Genomic DNA, 27,392 nt, shown 5'->3' with positions numbered 1-27,392 from the left:
AGCGCCACTTGAAGTTACCTATCTGGATTTTTATTTTAGGACTATTTATTATATCTTCTCTTTTGTTTTCACAAAATAATTTTGTTTGCTTTAAACTTGCATAATATGGGCATTCCTTCTGTAATAAAACATGAAGCTTTTACTAGCCTTGTATAGAAACACATGTTTGTTCAGTATAGTAAAGGGCTATTTGAAATACAGTGGCCTATCCACAAATGTACCAGTTATCACTATTCATAACAAGATTTAATATATACTTGACTCTTCATTAAAAGGAGGCTTTATTAAATTAGACACTTTCTAGTTTGGAGTCAACTAGATTCCGCTTAAATTACTACAACTCTTGATTAACTAATCTGCAAGGTAAATTCTGGATAGTTCTCAAGTAATTATGTTGCTTAGAGCTCAATTGACTTAAAGTATGCTTATGATTGAAAACTCAAGCTGCTAGGTGAAAGGAGAGAAGGTTACCACACTCATTGACACAGATGAAAGAGGACAAGGTGGCCTTTACAACTTGTACATGGTTGAAACAAACAAATCTGATTTTTAAGGCCAGTTTGCACAATTACAAATACATTTCAGAAACTTAAAATGCATTAATATGCTTGCAATATATAATTTAATACAACACTATTTCTTTAGACTTGATGGGAGATTAAACTGGATGGGTTTGAAGAGAAGTCTTATTCACAGTAGTTGTAGAACCAGGGGCTGGCCATCTGCAATAGTCATAAAACAGGATGGTCCTAAACAGGTAATGTAGGAATTCAGACAGAATATAACAAATAAGGTAAAGGTAAAAGCTTCATAACATCAGACTGTTTTTTTCCCAAAAGTAAATGTTGAGTCTTGCATTTCTCTACTTTTACATTTCTGACAAAAACCTTTCATTTTTTAGATGTAGACATTTAACCTCTTGGACTTTGTAAGCAATACCTTTATAGGATTAATAGTTGTCTCTGATTTTGCACAACCTGAAAACAACCTGAATAGGTTGTAAGATACAGAAGATCAATAGATTAATGAAGCTCTTTGGTGTTGAAAAGCGGAATTATAGATTTGGGAACAATAGACGTATATGTAAATAAAAGAGAGATTATTATGAGGGAAAAATAAAAACAAGTGTACTATCAAATAATTATTAAACAAAGATATTTGTTAAATGAATTTAAAATAATCTCCATTAAACTGTTATTACATTCAGTGGGAAACATTTCTCAATGCAGATTCCAAAAGTATACCAACCCTTTTTTGTCCAGTTTAACTTTGTGTTTATTATTAGTACAGGGCCATCTATTGGTTTGAGATGTAAAAGCATTTCTAATTTCAACTTTTATGACTTGGTGTCCTCTGTTGGCTTCAGTTATAGTTGACTACATCAGATATAGTTGACTACAGCTTTAAGAGTCATGCAATTGTACCAAATCAAATTAACTTTCAAACTGCTTTTAGTTCCTCTGTAGTTGCTTTCTAGTTTTAATCATATGTCTCTGTTGAGGCTTTTTGCTAAGATCAAGAAAAGGAAAAATTGATCCTCTGGCCTTGGGATAATAATGGGATATTTTTCAAAGCTCTGTATTTTGCTTTTTCAAAAAAAGTTTTTATCCAATTCTTTATATGTAGTCTAATTGGTCAACTGGTTTTATACAATTAGAGATTGACTGGCTTGGAATAAACTTGTTGAATAGCTTCATAACATTGCCTTTTTCTTACCCAAAATAAAATATTGAACCTTGTGTCTATTCTTTAAAATGCAAATATGTATGACTGAAATCTTCCACCCCCCCAAAAAAAAATCAACTTTCAGCACTTAGACTTATGTGTAAATATTTAATCACTGGGACCGAAAAAATCTCCAAAGGTTAATTGTCCATGGGCCTTTTGGCTCCTTTTCCACAAACAGAGCCTGAAATTGTGATTAGCTAGAGACATAGTTAAGAAGATTAATTTCTTTCTGTACTCCGGAAAGGTTGAAATACAGATCAACAATAGGTGTATCTGTGTCACCATTCTCCAATTAATAAATCTCTCTGCTTATCAATGGCTGAAAAGGGTGTCTAAGAACATTAGGTATATCTATCAAAGATAAACCTGTCTATGAATGGCTGAAGTAAAGATGTAAGCACAATAGTTAAAATATAAAACACAGAGTTACTAAATGAACTCCCTTCTGAAAAATCTCAAGGGGAAGACTCCAGGTCAAGAGATAGTGGGAGAGTAACCCACTCTTACAAATTGTCACAGAAGAAAGTGAACCACATAACACACTGAATTACAGACAAATCAAAAATAACACTCAGATAACTTCGATTACATCTAACGCAGAACTTCAGCGATCTTCTGGAACGATGAAGGCAGAGGAACTAGAAAGATCTCAGAGTGAGAAAGAAGCCAGCGATTTCCGCAAGACCGGCAAAGAGGGAAGGTGTAAAGACATGCACCCCTTTTGAAGATCACAAGAACAAAAGGGGTTTCTGCCTGCAGGACTTTCAGGGAAGTTACCTTGCCTCACCTCCAACAGGATTATTATTAATATTAGGATCAGCAGCAACCCCTGCCCCAGCAAGGAGACATGCCAAGGGTTGAGATAAAGGCAAAGAAGGATACCATCACAGCACAGGAAAAAGTGACCCAGGGAACAGCTTTGACCTCCGAAAGCAACAGGACTCCTCCGCCACCCTGAGCTCTGGGCCAGACTTCCTTTCCAGACCCAGCAATGTGGTCAGAGGAAGCAGCATTCTGAGAGGAAAGCCATGCTTTTAAAGCTGAAGTGGGTGAATCTCAGGATTTGTAACAAGGACAACTTGAGCAGGCATTTGCTACTAGATTATTGATGCTCCTCCTCTGAGACATTAATCAACTGAATACGTAGTAAGTAAAGTCAGTATGATTTGCAACAATTGTTACAAAAGAAACAAGTAAGTCTATCGATGCCTTTACCAATATAATAGTGGAGGTATCCGTTACTTGTGTTTTGCATCACACTGCGCTGTCTTCTATCCGTCGGGACAGTCTATGACCATTTGCTGTACAGCGCCATCTATTGTTTTGAGCATGAGGAATGCTGTGGCAACATTGGTTTTAGTATTTCAACATTTGTTACGCAGCACCCCCTTTTGGTTTCAGATAATTTAGCTGTAATCTAAGGGAGAACTTCAGCGATCTTCAGCAAGGAAAATGGCAGAAGAACCTGAAAGACTCAGGCCCCAGAATAAGAAAGAAGCCAGTGATTTCAGCAAGACCAGCAAAGAGGGAAGGTGTAAAGACATGCTTTTGTAGAAATCTTTCAATTGCAATGGTGTACTTTAACTGTGACCAGAACGGTTTTCCATCCTAGATTTTCATTTAACCCTATGTGTTAAATTGTCAAAAGTTATACTCCCAAGGACTCAACATTTATTAAACGCCTTGTCATACATTATTGGCTTTATGATCATTTAACTTCATCTTTCGCTAGGCAGAGTTTTTGGATTATGTAGCTGCTAAGCATGCGTACTAATTGCGTTAAACCCCATTCAATCTATAGCGCTATGTCAGGATCAAGAGTTAAGGGTGTACTCAAATCTGCCGATAGGGCAAATCAAGTTACCTATAGGGATTTTTATTTTAGGTTTATTTCTTATAGCTCTTCTTTTTTTCTCTCAGAATTATTTTGTTTGCTTTAAACTTGCATAGTAAGAGCATTCTGTCTGTAATCAGTTTTGAAGATGTTGTTAGCACTTACCAGTCCAAAGGTCTATTGGAAATAAGCTGGCAAACCATATTTACTTCAACGATGAACTGGCCTATTTATAAATGTACCAGTTGATTGAGTTAACCATCTACAAACTTTATAGCTACTTGACTTTTAACTAAAAGGAGGCTTTATTTAATTAAAAACTGTCTTTTTTACAGCAAATTAGACTACCCCTAAGGAGCTTTTATCTTACTACAGCTCTCTATTAACTAATCAGCAATCCATATGGAGAGCATTGAAATAATTATGTTGGTTGGAGCTAAATTGACTTAATGTATGGTTATGCTATATTGGATTGTCAAAGTGTTATGTAAAAGGAGAGAAGATTAGCACACCCGCAGACAAAGATGAAAGAGGTCCCGATGGCCTTTACAACTTGTAAATGGTTGAAGCAAACAAATCTGACTTTTAAGGCCAGTTTGCTCAATAATTTAAAAGAATCTTTAGAAACTTAAAATGCATTCATATGCTTGCCATTAACTCAGTATAACTCAGAGTATTGTATCTCTGTTAAAATTAATAGGAGATGAAACTGGATAGGTTTGAAGAGAAGTCTAATTCACAGTAGTTGTAGAACCAGGGGCTGGCCATCTGCATTAGACATAAAACATGAGGGTCCTAAACAGGCAACGTGGAAATTCCAACAGAATATAACATATAAGGTAAAGGTAAAAGCTTCATAACATCAGAGTGTTTTGTCTTTCCCAAAAGGAAATCTTGACAAAAAGACTTTTGTTTTTATTTCAACATTTATTACACAGCACCCCCTTTTGGTTTCCGAAAGGAGAGCTTCAGCAATCCTCTGCAACAACGAAGTCAGAGGAAGTGGAAAGACGCTGACCCCAGAATGAGAAAGAAGCCAACGATTTCAGCAAGACGGAAGGTCTACAGACATGCAACCCTTTTGCAGGATCATTATTATTAGGATCAGCAGGAAGCAGCTACCCCTGCCCCATCAATCAGACATGGCAAGTTTTGTATTTAATATTTATTAATACAAACAGTTTAAGATAAAACAGATTGATGTTCTGTTTTAACAGGAATACATAGATCAGTAACATTATTCAAATAGTCGATAAGCAGTACTGCGACGCATCACAGGGCAATACATGTTACAGTATGACTTCAGTATACGGAAAGCTCAGTAATATACAGTAGAAGCAGTGTACAATTACATTTCCAGACATGACACATATGGTTAGCACATTAGTGGAACACAACCTGGGGAAATGGGATGGTCAGGGTGAGTGAGGGGAGAGTAAAGGAAGCCGATGAGAACGGGGCTAGTCTTCAGCCTCTAGACCAGGGGTGGGCAATTAATTTTCCCATGGGGCCACATGAGAAATTGGAATGGTTTTAGAGGGCCAGACCTCTACAAACTACAAACTCCGAAGCCTTGTCCATTTTGTTAACTTATGTGCTGTTTAATAAAGTTATTCAAGCCTACGTCATTGGTAGAGGTGCTTGAATAAGTAAGGCCTGAATAACTATTAGCACAGCACAGAAGTGAACAAAATGAACAAGGCTTCGGAGTGCATACCGTATTTTTCGCTCTATAAGACGCACCTGCTGATAAGACGCACCTAGATTTTAGAGGAGAAAAAAAAGGAAAAAATATTTTGAGCTAAAAAATGGGCTAAAATATTTATTACAATAACTGAATAAGCTATGAACACAGTAAGACACACGCAGTAAGACACACACAGACACAGTAAGACACACACAGACACAGTGAGACACACACAGACACAGTAAGACACACACAGACACAGTGTAAGGATCGTCTTACCAGAAGGAATCCGGGATGCAGGAAAGGAACACGCTTGCTCAGTACAGGACACGCACAAGGGGCCTGAGATGGATAACAGGGCACTTGGCGGTGTTGCTGTAAGCACGGGTGATCAGGACAGCGCCGTTAAGCAGACCAGGGTCAGGATACCGGAGGTTCTCAGAGTCGTTAGGAAAGCCAGGGTCAGGATACCAGAAATACACAGGAGCCGAATGGAAAGCCGAGGTCAGGATGCCAGAGATACACAATAACCGTTTAGCGGACCGGGGTCAGGATGCCAGAGATACACAAGTCGTAAGAATAGCCAGGGTCAGGATTCCAGAAGTTCACGATAGCCGTTGAGCAGACCAGGGTCAGGATACCAGCAATAGTAACAGGATACAGGAAAAAATACGAGGGGCTCAATAAGTACGGAAGCACCAGTACAACTGAGCACCGGTGGATAGGTAAGAGAAGTTTAAATAGCCCGGGGAGGCGTTCCCCGGCGTCCCTGACGTAACCGCGCCCACCGTCGCCATAGCGACGCAGCGGAATCCAGGCGGCGGTCAGCCGCATAAATATTCATGAAGCGGCCGCGCGTGCGAGCGGCTGCTTCATGTAGCAGGGAACGGTGCCGGCGTTTCTGCCGGGAGGATGGAGAGGAACTTCCCCGCGTCTGCCAGGTAAGTGCCTTACAGGATCCCCCCGCAAGACGCGACCTCTGGGGGCGTGGAGAACCCGGCTTGAGAGGATGCAGCTTGTGGAATCTGCGAACACAGACGGGGGCATGCACCTGATCTGCCGGTTCCCAGGTTCTTTCTTCTGGGCTATACCCCTTCCAGTGTATCAGGTATTCCAAGTGTCCACGATGGATCCTGGAGTCAACAATCTTTTGTACCACATATTCCTCCACCCCATTGATGACAACAGGAGCAGGCGGAGGAGGTACACGGCCAGGAAAGGGGTTAGCTACCCATGGCTTGACTAGAGATACGTGGAACACGGGATGGATCCGACATGTAGCGGGCAGTTTCAGCTGCACTGTTACTGGATTGATGATCCTGGTGATGACATAAGGACCGATAAACTTGGGTCCTAATTTTTTCGATGGCACCTGCAGGCGTAGGTTACTTGTGGACAACCAGACTTTGTCACCGCAACGGTAGGTTGGTGGGCTGGATCTATGACGATCTGCATATAATTTGTATGTTTTACGAGCCTTGCTCAGGTTCTCTTTCAGGGTTCGAAATTGTCTGGCAAGAGCGGTGACTCGGTCCGTAATTCCAGGAACCGTAGGTCCGGTGGGTAGGCCCGGAATCATGGTAGGATGGTAGCCGTAATTTGCAAAAAATGGTGACATTTGTATGGAACGTTGTTTTTGGTTGTTGTAGGTAAATTCCGCAGAGGGGAGGAACTGGAGCCAGTCAGTCTGGAGGTGAGTGGTGTAACATCTCAAATATTGTTCCAATATTTGGTTTAAACGTTCTGTTTGACCGTTGGTTTGAGGATGAAAGGCCGTGGACAGCGTGGGACGAATGTGCAAATTTCGACAGAAGATCTTCCAGAAGCGTGATGTGAATTGTACCCCCCGGTCAGAAGTGATGGTCTGTGGTAGTCCATGGAGCCGAAAAACGGTATTCAGGAACAAGGTGGCCGTGGTCGCTGCTGAGGGAATACCAATGGTGGGAATAAAATGTGCCATCTTAGTAAATCTGTCTACCACCACCATTATTGTGTCGTGTTTCTTTGAGGGTGGTAGATCCACAATAAAGTCCATAGAAATTTTCGACCAGGGGGCCGATGGGATAGGTAACGGGCGGAGGAGGCCTACCGGTTTCTTGCGTGTGGTCTTGGTCCGGGCACAGGTGGTACACGAGCGGACAAACGAGGTAACGTCTCGATCCAGCGAAGGCCACCAAAAATGACGTCGGACGAGATCTAGGGTCTTCTTAATGCCCCCATGTCCAGAAAGGAGGGAGTCATGACAGGTTTGTAATACCCTTAGACGGGCCGGTCGTGGTACAAATATCATGTTACGGTAATAGAGAAGGTTCCTGGTACGACGGATAGGAGGATGTGTTCTTGGTATTGGCACGCCGCGGGATGAAGTACGGATGTAGTCCATAAGGGGTGGTTGATGAGTGAGAAACAAATTGGATGGGAGAATGGTATCGGACTGACTCTTAGGGTGATGTGAAGTAACTGGTATTCGGGACAAGGCATCTGCTTTAATATTTCGGGATCCAGGGCGGTAGGTGATGTGTAAATTAAATCTTGTAAAGAAGAGAGCCCACCTTGCCTGTCTCGGACACAACCTACGTGCAGAACGGAGATACTCGAGGTTCCGATGGTCGGTATAAACCGTCACGGGGTGTATGGTACCTTCAAGAAGATGACGCCACGCTTCTAGTGCCTGCTTGATGGCCAACAATTCTCTATCCCCCACACTGTAGTTCATTTCTGAAGGGGTGAGTTTGCGAGAGTAATAGGCTACTGGGTGTAGACTCTGTTTTTCTCCATGTCTCTGAGATAAGATTGCCCCTACGGCTACATCCGAAGCGTCTACCTCCACATAAAAGGGTTCAGCAACGTTAGGTTGGATGAGAATAGGAGCCGTGGTAAAATACCGTTTCAAGATGTCAAATGCCTTCTGAGCGTCAGGTGACCATGCGAAATGAGAGGACTGGCGAGTAAGTCTCGTGATGGGTGCGATGACATGAGAGAAATTTCGAATGAATTTGCGATAGTAATTCGCGAAGCCGATGAAGCGCTGGATCGCTTTTTTATCAGAGGGTATCGGCCATTCCAATATCGCTGACACTTTCTTAGGATCCATTTGTAGACTCCCCGGCGTGATAATGAACCCCAGGAATTCTACTCGGGAGGATTCGAATTGGCATTTCTCTAGTTTAGCATAGAGATGATGTGAGCGTAGGCGTTTGAGGACCAGTTTAACCTGGTACCGATGTTCAGACAAAGTTGATGAGAAAATGAGGATGTCATCCAAATAGACTACCAGGAAGATGTCAAGGTAGTCCCGGAACACGTCATTTAGGAAATGTTGAAACGTCGCGGGGGCGTTACATAAACCGAAAGGCATTACGAGGTACTCAAAGTGTCCATAGCGACTACGAAAGGCGGTCTTCCACTCGTCTCCCTCCCGTATGCGAACTAGATTGTAAGCCCCCCGGAGATCAATTTTAGTGAAGATGTGTGCATCTTTCAGTCGGTCCAGAAGTTCAGGAATAAGGGGCAACGGATATCTGTTCTTTATAGTGATTTTGTTTAATTCACGATAGTCGATGCAAGGGCGTAAACTGCCATCTTTTTTTTCTACAAAGAAGATTCCTGCACCGGCGGGGGAGGTAGACGGACGAATAAAACCCTTGGCTAAATTTTCTTGGATATAGTCTTTGAGGTAACGTAGTTCAGGTTCCGACAATGGAAATATTCTGCCAAAGGGAATGGGAGCTCCTGGGAGAAGATCGACAGGACAATCATAAGTCCTTTGGGGAGGAAGAGAGTCGGCTCCCTTCTTATCGAACACGTCGCTGAATTCTGCATATTGCTTGGGGAGACGTAGGACCGGAGAAGAGGATGAATCGTCAGGGAGTAGCAGGAGTGATTGGCGATTGGAGAGACAACGAGTGCGACAAAAAAAAGATTGGAAGGAGAGGGTGCCTGTGGCCCAGTTTATCGTAGGATTATGAAGCCTCAGCCAGGATAGTCCGAGAATAATTGGGAACATAGGTGATGGGATCAAGTCAAAGTTCAGATGTTCCATATGATTATTTCCCAGTAGTACCTGGAGTCGTGGTGTTTCTTGGGTGATGGGTCCAGAGGATAGCGGAGTGCCATCTACCACTTGGATATGTATTGGAGCTGCTTTGGTCAATGTTGGTATGTGCAATTGCTTGGCAAAGTCTTGATCCATAAAGCAGCTACTGGCACCGGAGTCAATGATGGCAGACACTGTAGTAGAATTACTGGTCCACTGCAGAAACAAGGGAATGGAAAGGTGAGGAGACCCGTCTCTAGGAAAGGAACTCAAGCAAACTGTAGTATGTGTGGGCTTACCCTTAGGAGGGCGTCGAGGACAGGAGTGGATCAGATGCCCGGGTTCACCACAGTATAGGCACAGATTGTTCCTCCGACGACGGGTTTTCTCAGCTTCGGATAGTGGGCCGCGTGCCAATCCGATCTGCATCGGTTCTTCCGGAGGGGGCATGATCGCTGGTAATTGGAGAGGAGGAAGGGTAGGAGCCGTAGGAGCAGTATGAGCCACAGGAGGGAAGTGGCGTCTCGGGGCAGGAACGGCTGAAGCAGCGCGTTCCAGGCGTCTTTCCCGAAACCTGCGGTCAAGCTGGATAGTCAGATATATTAAATCCTCTAATGAATTGGGGATACCCACACGGGCCAGTTCATCCTTTAAGCTCTCGGATAAACCCAGACGGAATTGGTCCCGAAGTGCTGGTTCGTTCCATGTACTTTCAAAAGCCAGGCTCCGGAATTCTGTGACGTATTCCTCCACAGGCCTTTTGCCTTGGTGTAACGCACGTATGGCTGCTTGTGCCGAGGTGGAACGAAACGGGTCATCAAACAAGGTATCCATAGCATGACTGAAATCAGCCCAGGAATTCAGGACGGAGTTATTGGTGTGAAGCAAATGATGGGCCCACAGTTGGGGTTCACCAGAGAGCAAGGAGATCACAGTTCGTACTTTAACATGGTCAGAGGAGTACGTTCTAGGTTGTAGTGAGAACAGGATCTGGCAGGATGTCATGAATGTGCGATAACGAGTTCTGTCCCCAGAGAAACGTTCAGGTAAAGGCACCTTAGGTTCAGGAGCCGTAGCACCGATTTCCTCCATCACCGGGGGCGGAGCTGTTCCCGAAGGGGATCCCCCGGAGGCAGGTAGATTTGTCTGGAGTTCCTGAAGTTGACGCTGCATGTGTGCGTGGCTAGTTTGGAGGTCTTGAAGAGAACGAGTAAGGGAGGCAATTTGTCCCGTGAGAGCCGAGAGTGCGTCAGCAATTCCTGCGGATTCCATGTTTGGCTCAGTTGTTCTGTAAGGATCGTCTTACCAGAAGGAATCCGGGATGCAGGAAAGGAACACGCTTGCTCAGTACAGGACACGCACAAGGGGCCTGAGATGGATAACAGGGCACTTGGCGGTGTTGCTGTAAGCACGGGTGATCAGGACAGCGCCGTTAAGCAGACCAGGGTCAGGATACCGGAGGTTCTCAGAGTCGTTAGGAAAGCCAGGGTCAGGATACCAGAAATACACAGGAGCCGAATGGAAAGCCGAGGTCAGGATGCCAGAGATACACAATAACCGTTTAGCGGACCGGGGTCAGGATGCCAGAGATACACAAGTCGTAAGAATAGCCAGGGTCAGGATTCCAGAAGTTCACGATAGCCGTTGAGCAGACCAGGGTCAGGATACCAGCAATAGTAACAGGATACAGGAAAAAATACGAGGGGCTCAATAAGTACGGAAGCACCAGTACAACTGAGCACCGGTGGATAGGTAAGAGAAGTTTAAATAGCCCGGGGAGGCGTTCCCCGGCGTCCCTGACGTAACCGCGCCCACCGTCGCCATAGCGACGCAGCGGAATCCAGGCGGCGGTCAGCCGCATAAATATTCATGAAGCGGCCGCGCGTGCGAGCGGCTGCTTCATGTAGCAGGGAACGGTGCCGGCGTTTCTGCCGGGAGGATGGAGAGGAACTTCCCCGCGTCTGCCAGGTAAGTGCCTTACACACAGTGAGACACACACAGACACAGTGAGACACACACAGACACAGTGAGACACACACAGACACAGTAAGATACACACAGACACAGTGAGACACACACAGACACAGTAAGACACACACAGACACAGTAAGACACACACAGACACAGTAAGACACACACAGACACAGTAAGACACACAGACACAGTGAGACACACACAGACACAGTAAGACACACACAGACACAGTGAGACACACACAGACACAGTAAGACACACACAGACACAGTAAGACACACACAGACACAGTGAGACACACACAGACACAGTAAGATACACACACACACAGTAAGACACACACAGACACAGTAAGACACACACAGACACAGTAAGACACACACAGACACAGTGAGACACACACAGACACAGTAAGACACACACAGACACAGTAAGACACACACAGACACAGTGAGACACACACAGACACAGTGAGACACACACAGACACAGTAAGATACACACACACACAGTAAGACACACACACACAAACACAGTAAGACACACACAGTAAGACCTCCCTCCCTAACCCCCCTTCTCAGTATCTCCCCTCTAACTCCCTAACCCCCCCTTCTCAGTATCTCCCCTCTAACTCCCTAACCCCCCCTTCTCAGGATCTCCCCCCCCGCCCCGGTCACTTACCTTAAACTCCTGTGTTGGAAGCGTGAGGCGTTTGTCTCGGGTGCCGGCGCTTCACTGCTGATCGCCGGCGTCTGACGTCATATGCCGGCGCCCAGCGTAAAGCGCCGGCACCCGAGACAAACGCTTCCAACACAGGAGTTTAAGGTAAGTGACCGGGGCGGGGGGGGGACACCGGACTCATTGGTGAGTCACCAGGACACTCTTTGCGGGCCGGTCCGAGCTATTCAGCGGGCCGGTCCGAGCTATTCAGCGGGCCGGATGTGGCCCGCGGGCCGTGCTTTGCCCAGGTCTGCTCTAGACTGTCCTTGAGAGAGTAGTCTCTCAGCAGGCTGTGGATAAGCCTGCTGCAGTCACGGACTGTGACCTGCTCCCTCCTCAACACCAGGCGGTTCCTGGCAAACCGTAGAGCGTCCTTTACACAGCACATGAGACGGCAAGCATCGTCAATGACGCTCTCCGCGTGTGTTCCTGGAAAAAGTCTGTAAAGTACAGAATGGTACTTTCTCTCATTAGAGTCCTTGAGATCCAGCTCCAGGGCTCTGAACAAAGCCTGTGCAAACGGACACTGCCAGAACAATCAGACATGTCAAGTGTTGAGATGCAAGAAGAATACCCTCACAACACAGAAAAAAGGTGCCCAGAGCAAGGCCTCAAGCTCTGAAAGCAACAGGACTGTCCCACCACCCCAAGATACATAAGAGACAAGCATACCAAGATTAATTACCCTCTCCACACAGAAAGGGCTAAAATACAAACTTGAAAACAATGGAAGTATTTATTTAAACATCAAGAGGTTAATGAGCCTCTTTGGTGTTGAAAGGCTGAAACACAGATTCGGGAACAATAGATGTATCTTTGAAAACATTTTGAGATTTATGGTAAAAATAATAATAATTTATGGTAATAAAAACAAGTATCCTAATAAACAATTAGACAAAATATTTGTTACATGAATTTAAAATAAGTATATTTTAAATAATCTCTATTAAACTGTGGGAAACATTATTTCTCAGTTCAGCTTCCAGAAGTATACCAACACTTTTCCGTCAGGTTTAACTCTACGATCATTAGTAGTACAGGGCCATCTACTGGTTTGAGATATGGAAACAGTCACTTTTCTAATTTAAGTTTATATTATTTGGCATCCTCTGTTGGTTTCAGAAATATTTAACTACAGCTAAAGTAGTCATGCAATTGTCCCACTTTAACTTTCAAACTTTTTATTTTCTCTGTAGTTGCTTTCTGACATGAGTAATGTTGCTCTGATAAGGCTTTTTGCTAAAATCAAGTTAGTACCTTTGAGAGAGGGAAAGCTTGATTCTCTGGCCTTTGGATAATAATGGGATACACGTTTTCAAAGATCTAGTTTCTACTTTATCCAATTGCTTATTTTAATAATAATAATATAATGTTATTGTCTGCTAGCATCTTAATTCCTATGGAAGCAGTAAGGGTGTACTTTGTTTTTCTCACATGGCTTCTCCATTTTGGTTTTATTTTTGTTCAATAAATCATGATACGGTGTGATATATCATGTGTTGTTCATATGAGGTCCTTGTGACACAATATTCAGACCTGCTAAGGAACAGATTGTTATGTCCTGATATGTAAAACCATTGTACAGCACTAGGGAATTTGATGGCGCTATATAAACAATAAATAATAATTGAATTTAAAGAGGGTGTACTGTAATTTCATTAGTTATACAGCGCCATCTATTGGTTTGAGATCACATCACGTGGGAAAGGCTTTCTCTTCTTGCTGCATCCCAATTGCTGTCAGGCCTTCCTTGATTTGAACTCTGCTTTTATTATTCATACAGCGCCACCTGTTGGTTTGAGATTTAGAAATTATGCTGCAACAGTCGGTTTCTTTATTTCCGCTCTAAAAACAGCGTCCTCTTTTGGTGTCAGATATAGTTGACCAAAGCTAGAGCAGCCATGCAATTTTCCAATTTAAATGAACGACGATCGACTTTCAAACTGCTTTCAGATGTGACTCGGCACATGGGTTTACCCAGACATGGTAGGTTAGCATTTATGTACTGTTGCATAGAGCTGTTTGTGGACTGCATCAGACGGAACCATGAGATAAGAGGAATCACCACACCAGGAGGAAGAAACAGAACAGAGATAAAAACCGCAGTGTACATGTCTTCTGCACAGATCGCCTGTGGCTGAGAGCACCGTGCAGATCGCCTGTGGCTGAGAGCACCGTGCAGATGTGTGAGGACTTTGGCTAAGCTTCAGGTGCAAAGGTCAACTTTGTAAAGTCAGAAACCATGCTTTTGAGACATTGCGACCCGCTGCCTTTTGCCATCACTACAGACTTCATCAAGATCCCAAGGGTCTGGTTCAGCAGAGATGGCGTGGCCCTTAAAAACTGGGAAGGCAGACTGAGAATTAGGCTATGGACAGGGCCGGCCCTATAATGGGGCAGACTGGGGCAATTGCCCCAGGCGGCACTTTAGAAGGGGCGGCACTTTGCCGCCCCAAGCGCTTTTTTTTTTTTTTGAAGCGGAGGAGAGAGAGAGGGGCACCGAGTGGTTTTCGCTTACCCGCTCGGCGCCCCTCTCTCTCTCTCTCCTCTGCGGCGAGTCTCCCTGTTCGGTCCCGGTGCCGGCTTGTAATGCAGAGCGCCGGAAGTGACGTCAATTTCCGGCGCTCAGCATTACAAGCCGGCACCGTGGCAGAACAGGGAGACTCGCCGCAGGACTGTTTAAAGGTAAGTACCGGGGGGGGGATCGTAGATTATGGCGTCGGCGAAGTTTAAAATGCCGCCCCCCCCCGGCGTCGGCGGGGGGGGCGGCATTTTAAACTTCGCCCCAGGCGGCGTTAAGTCTTCGGCCGGCCCTGGCTATGGAGCCCCAGAATTCTTACCATTTTGAAGGGAAAGTTCTGGTCCTGAGAAATGAGATTATTCCCTTGATGGCGCTATATAAACAATAAATAATAATTGAATTTCAAGAGGGTGTACTGTAATTTCATTAGTTATACAGCACCATCTATTGGTTTCAGATCACATCACGTGGTAAAGGCTTTTTCTTCTTGCTGCTTCCCAGTTGCTGTCACGCCTTCCTTGATTTGAACTCTGCTTTCATTATTAATACAGCGCCACCTGTTGGTGTGAGATTTAGAAATGACGCTTCAACAGTCGGTTTCTTTATTTCAGCTCTAAAAACAGCGTCCTCTTTTGGTGTCAGATATAGTTGACCAAAGCTAGAGCAGTCATGCAATTTTCCAATTTAAAAGAACAACGATCGACTTTCAAACTGCTTTCAGATGTGACTCAGCACACGTGCTTTACATAGACATGGTAGGTTAGCATTCATGTACTGTTGCATAGAGCTGTTTGTGGACTGCATCAGACGGAACCATGAGATAAGAGGAATCACCACACCAGGAGGAAGAAACAGAACAGAGATAAAAACCGCACTGTACATGGATGATGTCACTGTCTTCTGCACAGATCGCCTGTGACTGAGAGCACCGTGCAGATGTGTGACGACTTTGGCTAAGCTTCAGGTGCAAAGGTCAACCTTGTAACGTCAGAAACCATGCTTTCGAGACATTGCGACCCGCTGCCTTTTGCCATCACTACAGACTTCATCAAGATCCCAAGGGTCTGGTTCAGCAGAGATAGCGTGGCACTTAAAAACGGGGAAGGCAGACTGAGAATTAGGCTATGGAGCCCCAGAAGCCTTACCATTTTGAAGGGAAAGTTCTGGTCCTGAGAAATGAGATTATTCCCTTGATGGCGCTATATAAACAATAAATAATAATTGAATTTCAAGAGGGTGTACTGTAATTTCATTAGTTATACAGCACCATCTATTGGTTTCAGATCACATCACGTGGTAAAGGGTTTTTCTTCTTGCTGCTTCCCAGTTGCTGTCACGCCTTCCTTGATTTGAACTCTGCTTTCATTATTCATACAGCGCCACCTGTTGGTTTGAGATTTAGAAATGACGCTGCAACAGTCGGTTTCTTTATTTCAGCTCTAAAAACAGCGTCCTCTTTTGGTGTCAGATATAGTTGATCAAAGCTAGAGCAGCCATGCAATTTTCCAATTTAAAAGAACAACGATCGACTTTCAAACTGCTTTCACATGTGACTCAGCCAGAGCCGGCCTTAGGCGTTGTGGCGCCCTGTGCAGACTACCCCTCACTACCCCCCCTCTCTGCCCCTTCAAACTACCCCCCCTCAAACTACCCCTCCCCTCTGCCCCTTCAAACTACCCCCCCTCTGCCCCTTCAAACTAACCCCCCCTGCCCTTTCAGGCTACCCCCCCTCTGCCCCTTCAAACTACCCCCCCCTCTGTCCCTTCAAAGTACCCCCCCTCTGCCCCTTCAAACTACAGCCCCCCACACTTACCTTGTTGCCGGAGCCCTGCGGTGAGAGCGGGAGGCATCCGTCTTCTCGCTCTGCCACGGTGCCGGCATTTCATGTTGAGCGCCGGAATAGTCCGGCGCTCAACATGAGATGCCGGCACAGCGACAGAGTCACGGAGAGTAAGGGGCACCGAGCGGTTGCTGAGAACTTCACGAGCAACCGCTCGGCGCCCCTGCCCGGGACTTAGATTAAAGCATCATTTTCTATTTTTTAAACTTTATTTAACATGAATGATGTTAAATAAAGTTAAAACCAAAAAACCCCCGATGTTTTCAGTTAAGTCCTGGCCAGGCGCCCCTGCTACCATGGTGCCCTGTGTGGTTGCACACCCCTAAGGCCAGCCCTGGACTCAGCACACGTGCTTTACACAGACATGGTAGGTTAGCATTCATGTACTGTTGCATAGAGCTGTTTGTGGACTGCATCAGACGGAACCATGAGATAAGAGGAATCACCACACCAGGAGGAAGAAACAGAACAGAGATTAAAAACCGCAATGTACATGGATGATGTCACTGTCTTCTGCACAGATCACCTGTGACTGAGAGCACCGTGCAGATGTGTGAGGACTTTGGCTAAGCTTCAGGTGCAAAGGTCAACTTTGTAAATTCAGAAACCATGCTTTTGAGACATTGCGACCCGCTGCCTTTTGCCATCACTACAGACTTCATCAAGAACCCAAGGGTCTGGTTCAGCAGAGATGGCGTGGCCCTTAAAAACTGGGAAGGCAGACTGAGAATTAGGCTATGGAGCCCCAGAATTCTTACCATTTTGAAGGGAAAGTTCTGGTCCTGAGAAATGAGATTATTCTCTTGATGGCGCTATATAAACAATAAATAATAATTGAATTTCAAGAGGGTGTACTGTAATTTCATTAGTTATACAGCACCATCTATTGGTTTCAGATCACATCATGTGGTAAAGGCTTTTTCTTCTTGCAGCTTCCCAGTTGCTGTCACGCCTTCCTTGATTTGAACTCTGCTTTCATTATTCATACAGCGCCACCTGTTGGTTTGAGATTTAGAAATGACGCTGCAACAGTCGGTTTCTTTATTTCAGCTCTAAAAACAGCGTCCTCTTTTGGTGTCAGATATAGTTGACCAAAGCTAGAGCAGTCATGCAATTTTCCAATTTAAAAGAACAACGATCGACTTTCAAACTGCTTTCAGATGTGACTCAGCACACGTGCTTTACATAGACATGGTAGGTTAGCATTCATGTACTGTTGCATAGAGCTGTTTGTGGACTGCATCAGACGGAACCATGAGATAAGAGGAATCACCACACCAGGAGGAAGAAACAGAACAGAGATAAAAACCGCACTGTACATGGATGATGTCACTGTCTTCTGCACAGATCGCCTGTGACTGAGAGCACCGTGCAGATGTGTGAGGACTTTGGCTAAGCTTCAGGTGCAAAGGTCAACTTTGTAAAGTCAGAAACCATGCTTTTGAGACATTGCGACCCGCTGCCTTTTGCCATCACTACAGACTTCATCAAGATCCCAAGGGTCTGGTTCAGCAGAGATGGCGTGGCACTTAAAAACGGGAAAGGCAGACTGAGAATTAGGCTATGGAGCCCCAGAAGCCTTACCATTTTGAAGGGAAAGTTCTGGTCCTGAGAAATGAGATTATTCCCTTGATGGCGCTATATAAACAATAAATAATAATTGAATTTCAAGAGGGTGTACTGTAATTTCATTAGTTATACAGCACCATCTATTGGTTTCAGATCACATCACGTGGTAAAGGGTTTTTCTTCTTGCTGCTTCCCAGTTGCTGTCACGCCTTCCTTGATTTGAACTCTGCTTTCATTATTCATACAGCGCCACCTGTTGGTTTGAGATTTAGAAATGATGCTGCAACAGTCGGTTTCTTTATTTCAGCTCTAAAAACAGCGTCCTCTTTTGGTGTCAGATATAGTTGATCAAAGCTAGAGCAGCCATGCAGTTTTCCAATTTAAAAGAACAACGATCGACTTTCAAACTGCTTTCACATGTGACTCAGCCAGAGCCGGCCTTAGGCGTTGTGGCGCCCTGTGCAGACTACCCCTCACTACCCCCCCTCTCTGCCCCTTCAAACTACCCCCCCTCAAACTACCTCTCCCCTCTGCCCCTTCAAACTAACCCCCCCTGCCCTTTCAGGCTACCCCCCCTCTGCCCCTTCAAGCTACCCCCCACCCCTTCAAACTACCCCCCCTCTGCCCCTTCAAACTACAGCCCCCCACACTTACCTTGTTGCCGGAGTCCTGCGGTGAGAGCGGGAGGCATCCGTCTTCTCACTCTGCCACGGTGCCGGCATTTCATGTTGAGCGGCGGAATAGTCCTGCGCTCAACATGAGATGCCGGCACAGCGACAGAGTCACGGAGAGTAAGGGGCACCGAGCGGTTGCTGAGAACTTCACGAGCAACCGCTCTGCGCCCCTGCCCGGGACTTAGATTAAAGCATCGTTTTCTATTTTTTAAACTTTATTTAACATGAATGATGTTAAATAAAGTTAAAACCAAAAAAACCCCGATGTTTTAAGTTAAGTCCCGGCCAGGCGCCCCTGCTACCATGGTGCCCTGTGTGGTTGCACACCCCTAAGGCCAGCCCTGGACTCAGCACACGTGCTTTACACAGACATGGTAGGTTAGCATTCATGTACTGTTGCATAGAGCTGTTTGTGGACTGCATCAGACGGAACCATGAGATAAGAGGAATCACCACATCAGGAGGAAGAAACAGAACAGAGATTAAAAACCGCAATGTACATGGATGATGTCACTGTCTTCTGCACAGATCACCTGTGACTGAGAGCACCATGCAGATGTGTGAGGACTTTGGCTAAGCTTCAGGTGCAAAGGTCAACTTTGTAAAGTCAGAAACCATGCTTTTGAGACATTGCGACCCGCTGCCTTTTGCCATCACTACAGACTTCATCAAGATCCCAAGGGTCTGGTTCAGCAGAGATGGCGTGGCCCTTAAAAACTGGGAAGGCAGACTGAGAATTAGGCTATGGAGCCCCAGAATTCTTACCATTTTGAAGGGAAAGTTCTGGTCCTGAGAAATGAGATTATTCTCTTGATGGCGCTATATAAACAATAAATAATAATTGAATTTCAAGAGGGTGTACTGTAATTTCATTAGTTATACAGCACCATCTATTGGTTTCAGATCACATCACGTGGTAAAGGCTTTTTCTTCTTGCTGCTTCCCAGTTGCTGTCACGCCTTCCTTGATTTGAACTCTGCTTTCATTATTAATACAGCGCCACCTGTTTGTTTGAGATTTACAAATGACGCTGCAACAGTCGGTTTCTTTAGTTCAGCTCTAAAAACAGCGTCCTCTTTTGGTGTCAGATATAGTTGACCAAAGCTAGAGCAGTCATGCAATTTTCCAATTTAAAAGAACAACGATCGACTTTCAAACTGCTTTCAGATGTGACTAAGCACACGTGCTTTACACAGACATGGTAGGTTAGCATTCATGTACTGTTGCATAGAGCTGTTTGTGGACTGCATCAGACGGAACCATGAGATAAGAGGAATCACCACACCAGGAGGAAGAAACAGAACAGAGATAAAAACGGCACTGTACATGGATGATGTCACTGTCTTCTGCATAGATCGCCTGTGGCTGAGAGCACTGTGCAGATGTGTGAGGACTTTGGCTAAGCTTCAGGTGCAAAGGTCAACTTTGTAAAGTCAGAAACCATGCTTTTGAGACATTGCGACCGGCTGCCTTTTGCCATCACTACAGACTTCATCAAGATCCCAAGGGTCTGGTTCAGCAGAGATGGCGTGGCCCTTAAAAACTGGGAAGGCAGACGGAGAATTAGGCTATGGATTCCAGGGCTCACTGAGACAGTTTCGACTAATGTGGCATCGAGCAGGCTGATCAATGGACAGAAAGACATAGCATGGCCATTAATGGAGGCCATCCCCTAAGTACATTCATGCATGCTGGGGGGCTTTGCATGCTCAGACACTGCCCACAGTGCATTATAGCAGAGGAGACCTCATTACATTTGTTCTGGCAGTGTCCTTTTGCACAGGCTTTGCCAAGAACCTTGCAAAACTAACTCAAAACTAAATGGAGAAGAGGTTCCACTCCTATTCACACAGAAGTTGCCATTGAATAAGCATGATGTGTTGTTTTAAGGACACTTTATGGTTTGCCAAGAACTGTCTGATCATGGTTAGAGAACAGGTCACTGTCCAAGACTGTCACAGGCTAATCCTCAGCTTGCTTAGAGACTACTCCATCATTGACAGTCTCATGGAGGAGGGTTAATTTCCAGTCCTCCTTACCCTTCTGATATTTTCCCATTCTGGTCGAGATAATGAGATCCTTAAAACACGTTCCCACTTTCCAGTGAAAGTAGGCAAGGAGTCATCCACCCCCTGATTAATAATCCCGTATAAAAGAGAAATCCCGTATGGCGGGAGGGCCTCCCGTCTATGCAACAATTCAAAGGGAGTAAACTGTCGCAGGAGATTGTGTTTTTGTGGGATTGAATTGACAAAATTCCGCAGTTGTAGGTATTGGAGGGAATGCAAGGCAGAGGGAACAACCTCTCGAAACAGGTCAGAAAAAGAGCGAAGCGTACGCCCACACATATAGGTACTCAGCAGTACAGATTCCTCGGGCCGCAGCAACAAAAAAGTCCCGCCACCCACACTCGGGGGAAAATCTGGATTATGGCGAGAGATATATCGTCAGATGACGATTACGGTGCGCAATGTGTAAAACTGTAAGGGAGGCTATTACAAAAGGATTCTCTCCGGCCGAACACAGAGCCGCAGCCGGATCTAACCATGGTAGGACACGGATAGGGACAGAGGCAGTGAATGCGTCTAGAGTGATCCACGATTTGTGAGACAGATGGTAACTCCATTCCATTGTCCGTAGTAAGTGACAAGTAGGGTAATAGGTGTGAAGACATGGCAAACCCAGACCACCCTCAATGTTTGGCTTTTGTAGCAAAGAGATCACCAACCGCAGAGATTTCCCAGCCCAAATAAAACAGTTAAACAGTGTTCTAAGTGAAGGAATAAAAGCACATGGTATTCTAATAGGTAAAACCTGCAACAAGTACAGCACTCTGGGGAGCACATTAACTTTTCCTTCCAACCACGAAACGTATAGAGCTCCATGTCAAAATATCTTTCCTTATCGCCTCGAGAAGGGGAGGAAAATTAAAACTATGCAAAAGGGAAATGTCAGCAGTTAACCATACGCCCAAGTGCCGCATCTTCAAAGAATACCACCGAAACGGGAACGCAGAGGACAGAGATTCCACCTCAACTAGCTGGAGAGAGACGTTCAACAACTCGGATTTGGAGAAGTTAATCTTCAAATTCGGCAGGTAGCCATATTTATGAAATTCGTCCATGAGATCCGGGGGTTCATAAGGGAAAACAGCATGTCATCTTCAAAAGCAACAGCCTTATGATGAACATCCCCACACTGCACTCCTTTAATATCAGGGTTATCCTGTACAGCCTCTAGGAAGGGTTCCAAAGAGAGGACGAAAAGCATAGGGGACAAGGGACAGCCCTGCCTAGTACCATTGGTTATTGGAAACGAGGCGGAAAGCTCTCCCTGAAGGTTCAGAGTAGAGAGAGGTAATCCACTGAAGCATGTGAGGACCAAAACCCAAACCCTGAAGAACAGCGAACATAAGTGACCAGTCAAGGCGGTCAAACGCCTTTTCCGCGTCTGGGGAGAGAAGCACAGCCTCAGCCCCCGAGTGTTTAATTAGGTGAATGAGATTAAGCGCGTGGATAGTTCCGTCTCTACACTCCCTACCAGGAACAAAGGCAGATTGATATGGATGGATAAATGCCGGCAAAAACCGACGAGCCGCAGAGCCAAAATTTTAACGAACATTTTGAGATCCACGTTCAATAGGGATATGGGCCGATAACTTCCGCACATCTCAGCATCTCTCCCGTCTTTAGGAATTAGGAAGAGTATGGGGATGGAAAGATGCCCCTTCCAAAATAGAATTATATACTGCCGTTAAACGACTACCCAAAACTCAAAAAAACTTTTTATAGTAGGCCAAGGAGAACCCGTCTGGCCCAGGGCATTTCCCCGTTTTATAGAGCTTGAGTGCTGTCTCCAGCTCTTCAAGCGAGATCGGGCTCTCCATGTCAGTTTACGGTTTAAGTGTTGTGGCGGGTATTGAGCCGATCTACGAATATCCTCACCCTCAGGACACGTCTGGGTGGGGGAATGGTTATAAAGGTCAGAGTAATAAGAAACAAACGTCGCAGCGATATTAGAAGGGAGATGTCACGACTGAGGTACGGGCTGTGGATCCGCGCTACAGAAAAGGCGCCTTCTAGCGGAGAGAGGACGCTCAGCAACTAGCGCAACCGAGATGTGAGCCGATCACCACTGATAGCAACGTAGAAGGTGCAAGAATAATACAGGAACATAAAATAAAAAAAAAAGAGTAGTCGGGGTCACAAGCAAAGGTCAGGGCAGGCAGCAAACTACGTAGGTCAGGAACAAGCCAGAATCAATACCAGAAAGATAAAGCAGATCAAACGCTAGTGTAGGCAGAAAGGCACTATCACTGGCAAAGGTGTAGTGCCAAATAAGGGTTTAAATATCCCTCCATGAAACCAGAACCTTCTACCCACCTAATTAGGGGGAGGAGAAAAAAAGATAAAATGTCACTTTAAGAAGCGACATGAATATTCACGCGCGAACAGCTCTCATGACGTTGAGACGCGTGGCCCATCAAGATCCCTTGAACTCGGCGGGAACGCGTGTCTAGGGGGAGGATGGACCCGACGGCGGCTCCCATCAACGGAACGAGCAGGCTGCGTCTCGTGGAAGAGAACACGCCATGGAGGAGGTAATAGGAGTATACAAGTAACCCCAGTAGACCGACGAATCTTAGGGATATAAGCCTGACGACGCTTCACTCGCAGAGCCCTAGCCAAAAACTTCCCCGGTTTATTGCTATGCTCATGATAGATAGCCTTAAGTCTAGTATAATGCCTCCCAGCTTGGTTATTAAGGAGGGAGGCAAGTTATTAACGCAAGACAGACAACCTAGCGAAGTCAGCATCCTGCAACGTGTCCTTATGAATACTTTCTAACTGCCCTATGTGGAGGTAAAGGTCACTGAACTTACGAGCCTTGACGTTTTTCTTCTCTGAGCCCAATCTAATCAGCTGCCTGCCAATTACGCATTTATGAGCCTCCCAAACCGTAGGGAGGGACACCTCTGGTGTCAAGTTAGAGCTGAAGTAATCTCTGAGGGTAATCAATGGAATCACAGACCACAGTATCAGAAAGCAAGGATTTATTCAGGCACCAGGTAAGCTGAGTAGGTCTATGTAACAAAGAGCGAAGAGACATCATTATAGGGGCATGGTCCGACCAAGTGATAGAGCCATAATGGGCCTTCCTCAGGCAGGACAGATGGTAATGCGGGAGAAACAGACAATCTATTCGGGAGTAACGCGTATGAGGAACTGAAAAATAACCAAAATCCCTATCCGAGGGATGTAGAGCCCTTTAGCAATCCACCAGCTGTGCCTCTCTCAATACAGTCCCCGTATCTTCTGAATCATGGAGGCTGGGGTCTGGGAGAGGCCGGTAGAGGAATCTAACCTCAGATCCAGGACAACGTTAAGGTCGCCTCCAAAAATCAGGACTCCTTCCTGGAAATCCCAAAATCTCTGCAAAGTTTTAGAAAGCCACAAATGTTGCATGATATTGGGAACATAAATACTGGCGAAGGTATACATTACTCCAGCCACCTTCCCTTTAACAAAAAGAAATCTACCCTCCTCATCGGACAGACAGGCAACCTCCGACCAAGGGAAATGCTTAGAAATCAGTATAGCCACCCCCTTTGAGCCAAAGGGCTCGTACTATAATATGCAAAGTGATTAACTTCGGGTGCGAAGAACCACGAAAATGAGTTTCTTGAAGAAATGTCACAGACACGTGATGATGTTTCAGGTCTCGAAATAGGGCAGAGCGCTTCTCAGGAACATTAAGACCTCGAGAATTAAGTGAGAACAGCACTAGATCCGTAGGACAGAAAGCCATGTTTACCAAGCCAAGAGTTAAGAAGAAAGAAAGGGGCAGACAAACAAAGAGAGAAGAAAAGAAAAAAAAAAGGGGGGGAGTGGGGAGAGGAAGAGGGGAGGACCACAAACACAGAAACAGGCAAGGGAGGGCAAGGTAAGGGACAAAGAGGAAAGGGAAAGGAATCAAATACCTAGGGTGTCAGCCAGGAACAAAAAGCACGTCTCATGTTAAAGTCACAAGAAAAGTGCCCAGTGAAGCATCGTAGGGGCATCCCCACTTCAGCGCGACAGAGCGCCAACTCCTCACGGCCGTAGCAGAACTTCGGGAAGAGAAATGAAAGTTAAAATACCGCAGCACATGTACCGGGCATCAGCAGACTGGGATAAGAGAATCGTTGTGGAAGTAACCGCACCAAGAGCGGTGGATCATGCCTCAGCCACGGCTACTGCGGCACCAGCTGAAGGGGTGCGTATCCCAACTCCGCATCTGGATGGCCTCGCTGGGCAGCCACCGCTTCTTCTTGTAGCGCCTGATCCCTGGGTAGAAGCTCCACGACTTGTCAGGGAGACGGAGATCTCTCAGGAAAGCAGGTAGCGAAGCGCAATCGTGGTACCTCCAGATCGCGCAGGTGACGGACCCACCAGGGACCTCAGGTTGTCCCTCTCTGCCAAGAGCGACTTCTCCCTACCGGACAATAATTCCCCGCAATCCGTAGGCAATATCCCCAAGCAAAGTAAAGGGATATTGCTATCTAGTACCCAAATAACCAGGCAAGACTAGTCTTTAGGTACAACAAGAGGAGAACTGATTCATTTTAGACACAGACGGCTGGATATATCCAGCAAAACATACATTAACATAAAATAAGATATTGGGCTACAAACTTAATCTGCCTCCCAGAGACAACAGGGGCAGTAAAGGGATTAACAATACAAAAGGATACAGACGCCACTAAAATAAGGAATACACATTCTTGATTAGATTATCTCCCAGACCTTAGTGTGCTGTGTGTAAACAGTTAGGAAATAATAAAATAAGTTTTTATTAATAACACACAAAAGGATAACACTCAGTCCCCTCCAGGAGCCCATGGCACGGAGGCTTCCGTGACAGCGCGTTAAGGCTAAAGGGGATATCCCCAAAAGTATTGGAAGCCCCGTCGTCGTAGCTCCAGAGTCAGCGGGCGCAATATTCTGCGAGCCTGGAGGGTGAGGTCAGAAAGATCTTGAAAGAAGGTAATGTCGTGACCCTCAAATCTCCAGGAGCCAACCTCTCTCGCTCGAAGCATAATCTGTTCTTTAACGTGAAAATCAGTCACGCAACATATCACATCCCGAGGGGGAGATAGCGGGGGACCTCTAGGTTGCAATGCTCTGTCCAGTCAAAGGACAGTGTCCACTGGCAGGCCCAGGAGGTCGGGAAAGAGGCGCACCACCAGGTCCTCGACATCTTCCTGTGTCCGGGGATCCGTTTCGGGCAGGCCACGTATACGAATGTTATGGCGGCGGCCTCTATTATCAAGGTCTTCCAGCTGCCTTCTGTATTGCTCCAGGTAGGTCTAGTAAAGCGATCTCGGTAAGGTCAGTTGATTTCAGCGCTTGTTGCGCTAGCTCTTCCTCCTGTCTGGAGATCCTGCCTTCCACACACGCGAGCTCTGATTTGAGGCCAGCAACAGCATCGGTTACCGTCTGCTTCAACTCCGTTAGCAAGGTGCTAAAATCTGCCCTCCATGAAAATAGGCACAGCACCTAGGCAGGTAGGTGGTTCAACTACGTCAGGCCAACGCTCAGGGTCTGGATCGTCAGATCCCAGAGAGCTCGATGGAGATGAGGCCTCGTGGTTGGTAGGCCCTTAAGAGTCCAGCACCGTTGGGGTGCGGAAATATGCAAGAACGGATGGCGCCATCGACAAAGCACTGTCCCTAGAGGACGATTGAGATGAGGACTGCCGTTCGTTACATCCCATGTCAGGGGATAATGCAGATTATAGCCTGATTAGTTAAAATGCCGGCAGAGCTCTAGTCTCAGGCGGCGATGTCTCTCAGCGGCCAGCCACGCCTCCTGTACCCCAGATTTCACTACATTAACTCTATGTTTAAGGGCTTTTTTTCCACAAGAGCTCAGTCCTCCCAAATATCTAACAGAGAAAGAAACTAGCTCTGTCCTGCATAGAAACAACAATGTGCAGTCATCCGTCCATTGCTTTTTACTAAGATCATTATACAGCGCCATCTATTGTTTTTTTAGATTAAGGAATGCTGTGGCAACAGTAAGTTTTCCTATTTCAGATTTCATTACACAGAGACCTCAGTAGATAACTGCTATAACACTCATGCAGTTGTTCCAAGTTAAATAAACAGTGGGTGAAGTCAAAGATATTACAGATACTGAATCATTCACAACTGGCACACAGTCTGTTTTTCCTGTATATTTCCTTGCTTGTGAAGGAACACCAACTGGAGAATGTTCAACTTGACTTTCAGTCCTCTAGGAGGCTCTATATGCTCACCAGAGCAAAGATGTGAGCCCCATGAACATTTAAAAGGCAATTTCTCCTTCTCCTCATTCTTTATATATTAGCTGGATATTTTGTTGCTGACCTCCAATAGTCTTTAAATTACCATTTTACTGTTTCTTTGGTATGCCAGACTTCAGTTGCCCTTTATTAATCTGTGCCTTACCCTGCATACAGGTCTCTTCCCATTCAAACTGCATTACATGTAGTGAGGTATCCTCTGCTATGATGCATTGTAGGCAGTGTTTGAACCTGCACAGCCACCTAGCAAACATGAATGTTCTTAGGAGAAAGCCTCCTTTAATGGCCATCCATGTCTTTATGTCTATTGGTCAACCTGCTCGATGCCACTTTAGTCCAAACTGTCTCTGCTGTGGCATCTGGGAGCTCTGGAATTTCAGACCTAATTTTATTGTGGGACAGGACAGTTTGAGATGCTTTGTGGACAGCTGAACCATGTTGTCTGTTTTTGTACTCTGGTGCTGGGGATCGAAGCTGGTCAGCAA

The 27,392-nt window shown here is 45.6% G+C and overlaps 2 pseudogenes; both read left to right on the top strand.

Moving 5' to 3' along the window:
• Positions 1-444: 444 nt before the first annotated feature.
• Positions 445-553, top strand: LOC149284073 (U6atac minor spliceosomal RNA; annotated as a pseudogene).
• A 3,489-nt stretch (positions 554-4,042) lies between these two features.
• On the top strand, positions 4,043-4,151 carry LOC149284072 (U6atac minor spliceosomal RNA; annotated as a pseudogene).
• The last annotated feature ends 23,241 nt before the right edge of the window (positions 4,152-27,392 follow it).

This window comes from Sceloporus occidentalis, unplaced genomic scaffold, assembly GCF_023333645.1.
Source record: "Sceloporus occidentalis isolate IW3139 unplaced genomic scaffold, rSceOcc1.0.p SCAF_100, whole genome shotgun sequence".
Classification (NCBI taxonomy): domain Eukaryota; kingdom Metazoa; phylum Chordata; class Lepidosauria; order Squamata; family Phrynosomatidae; genus Sceloporus; species Sceloporus occidentalis.
Note: the sequence above shows the minus strand (reverse complement) of the source record. Positions and strands in the feature narration are given on the sequence as shown.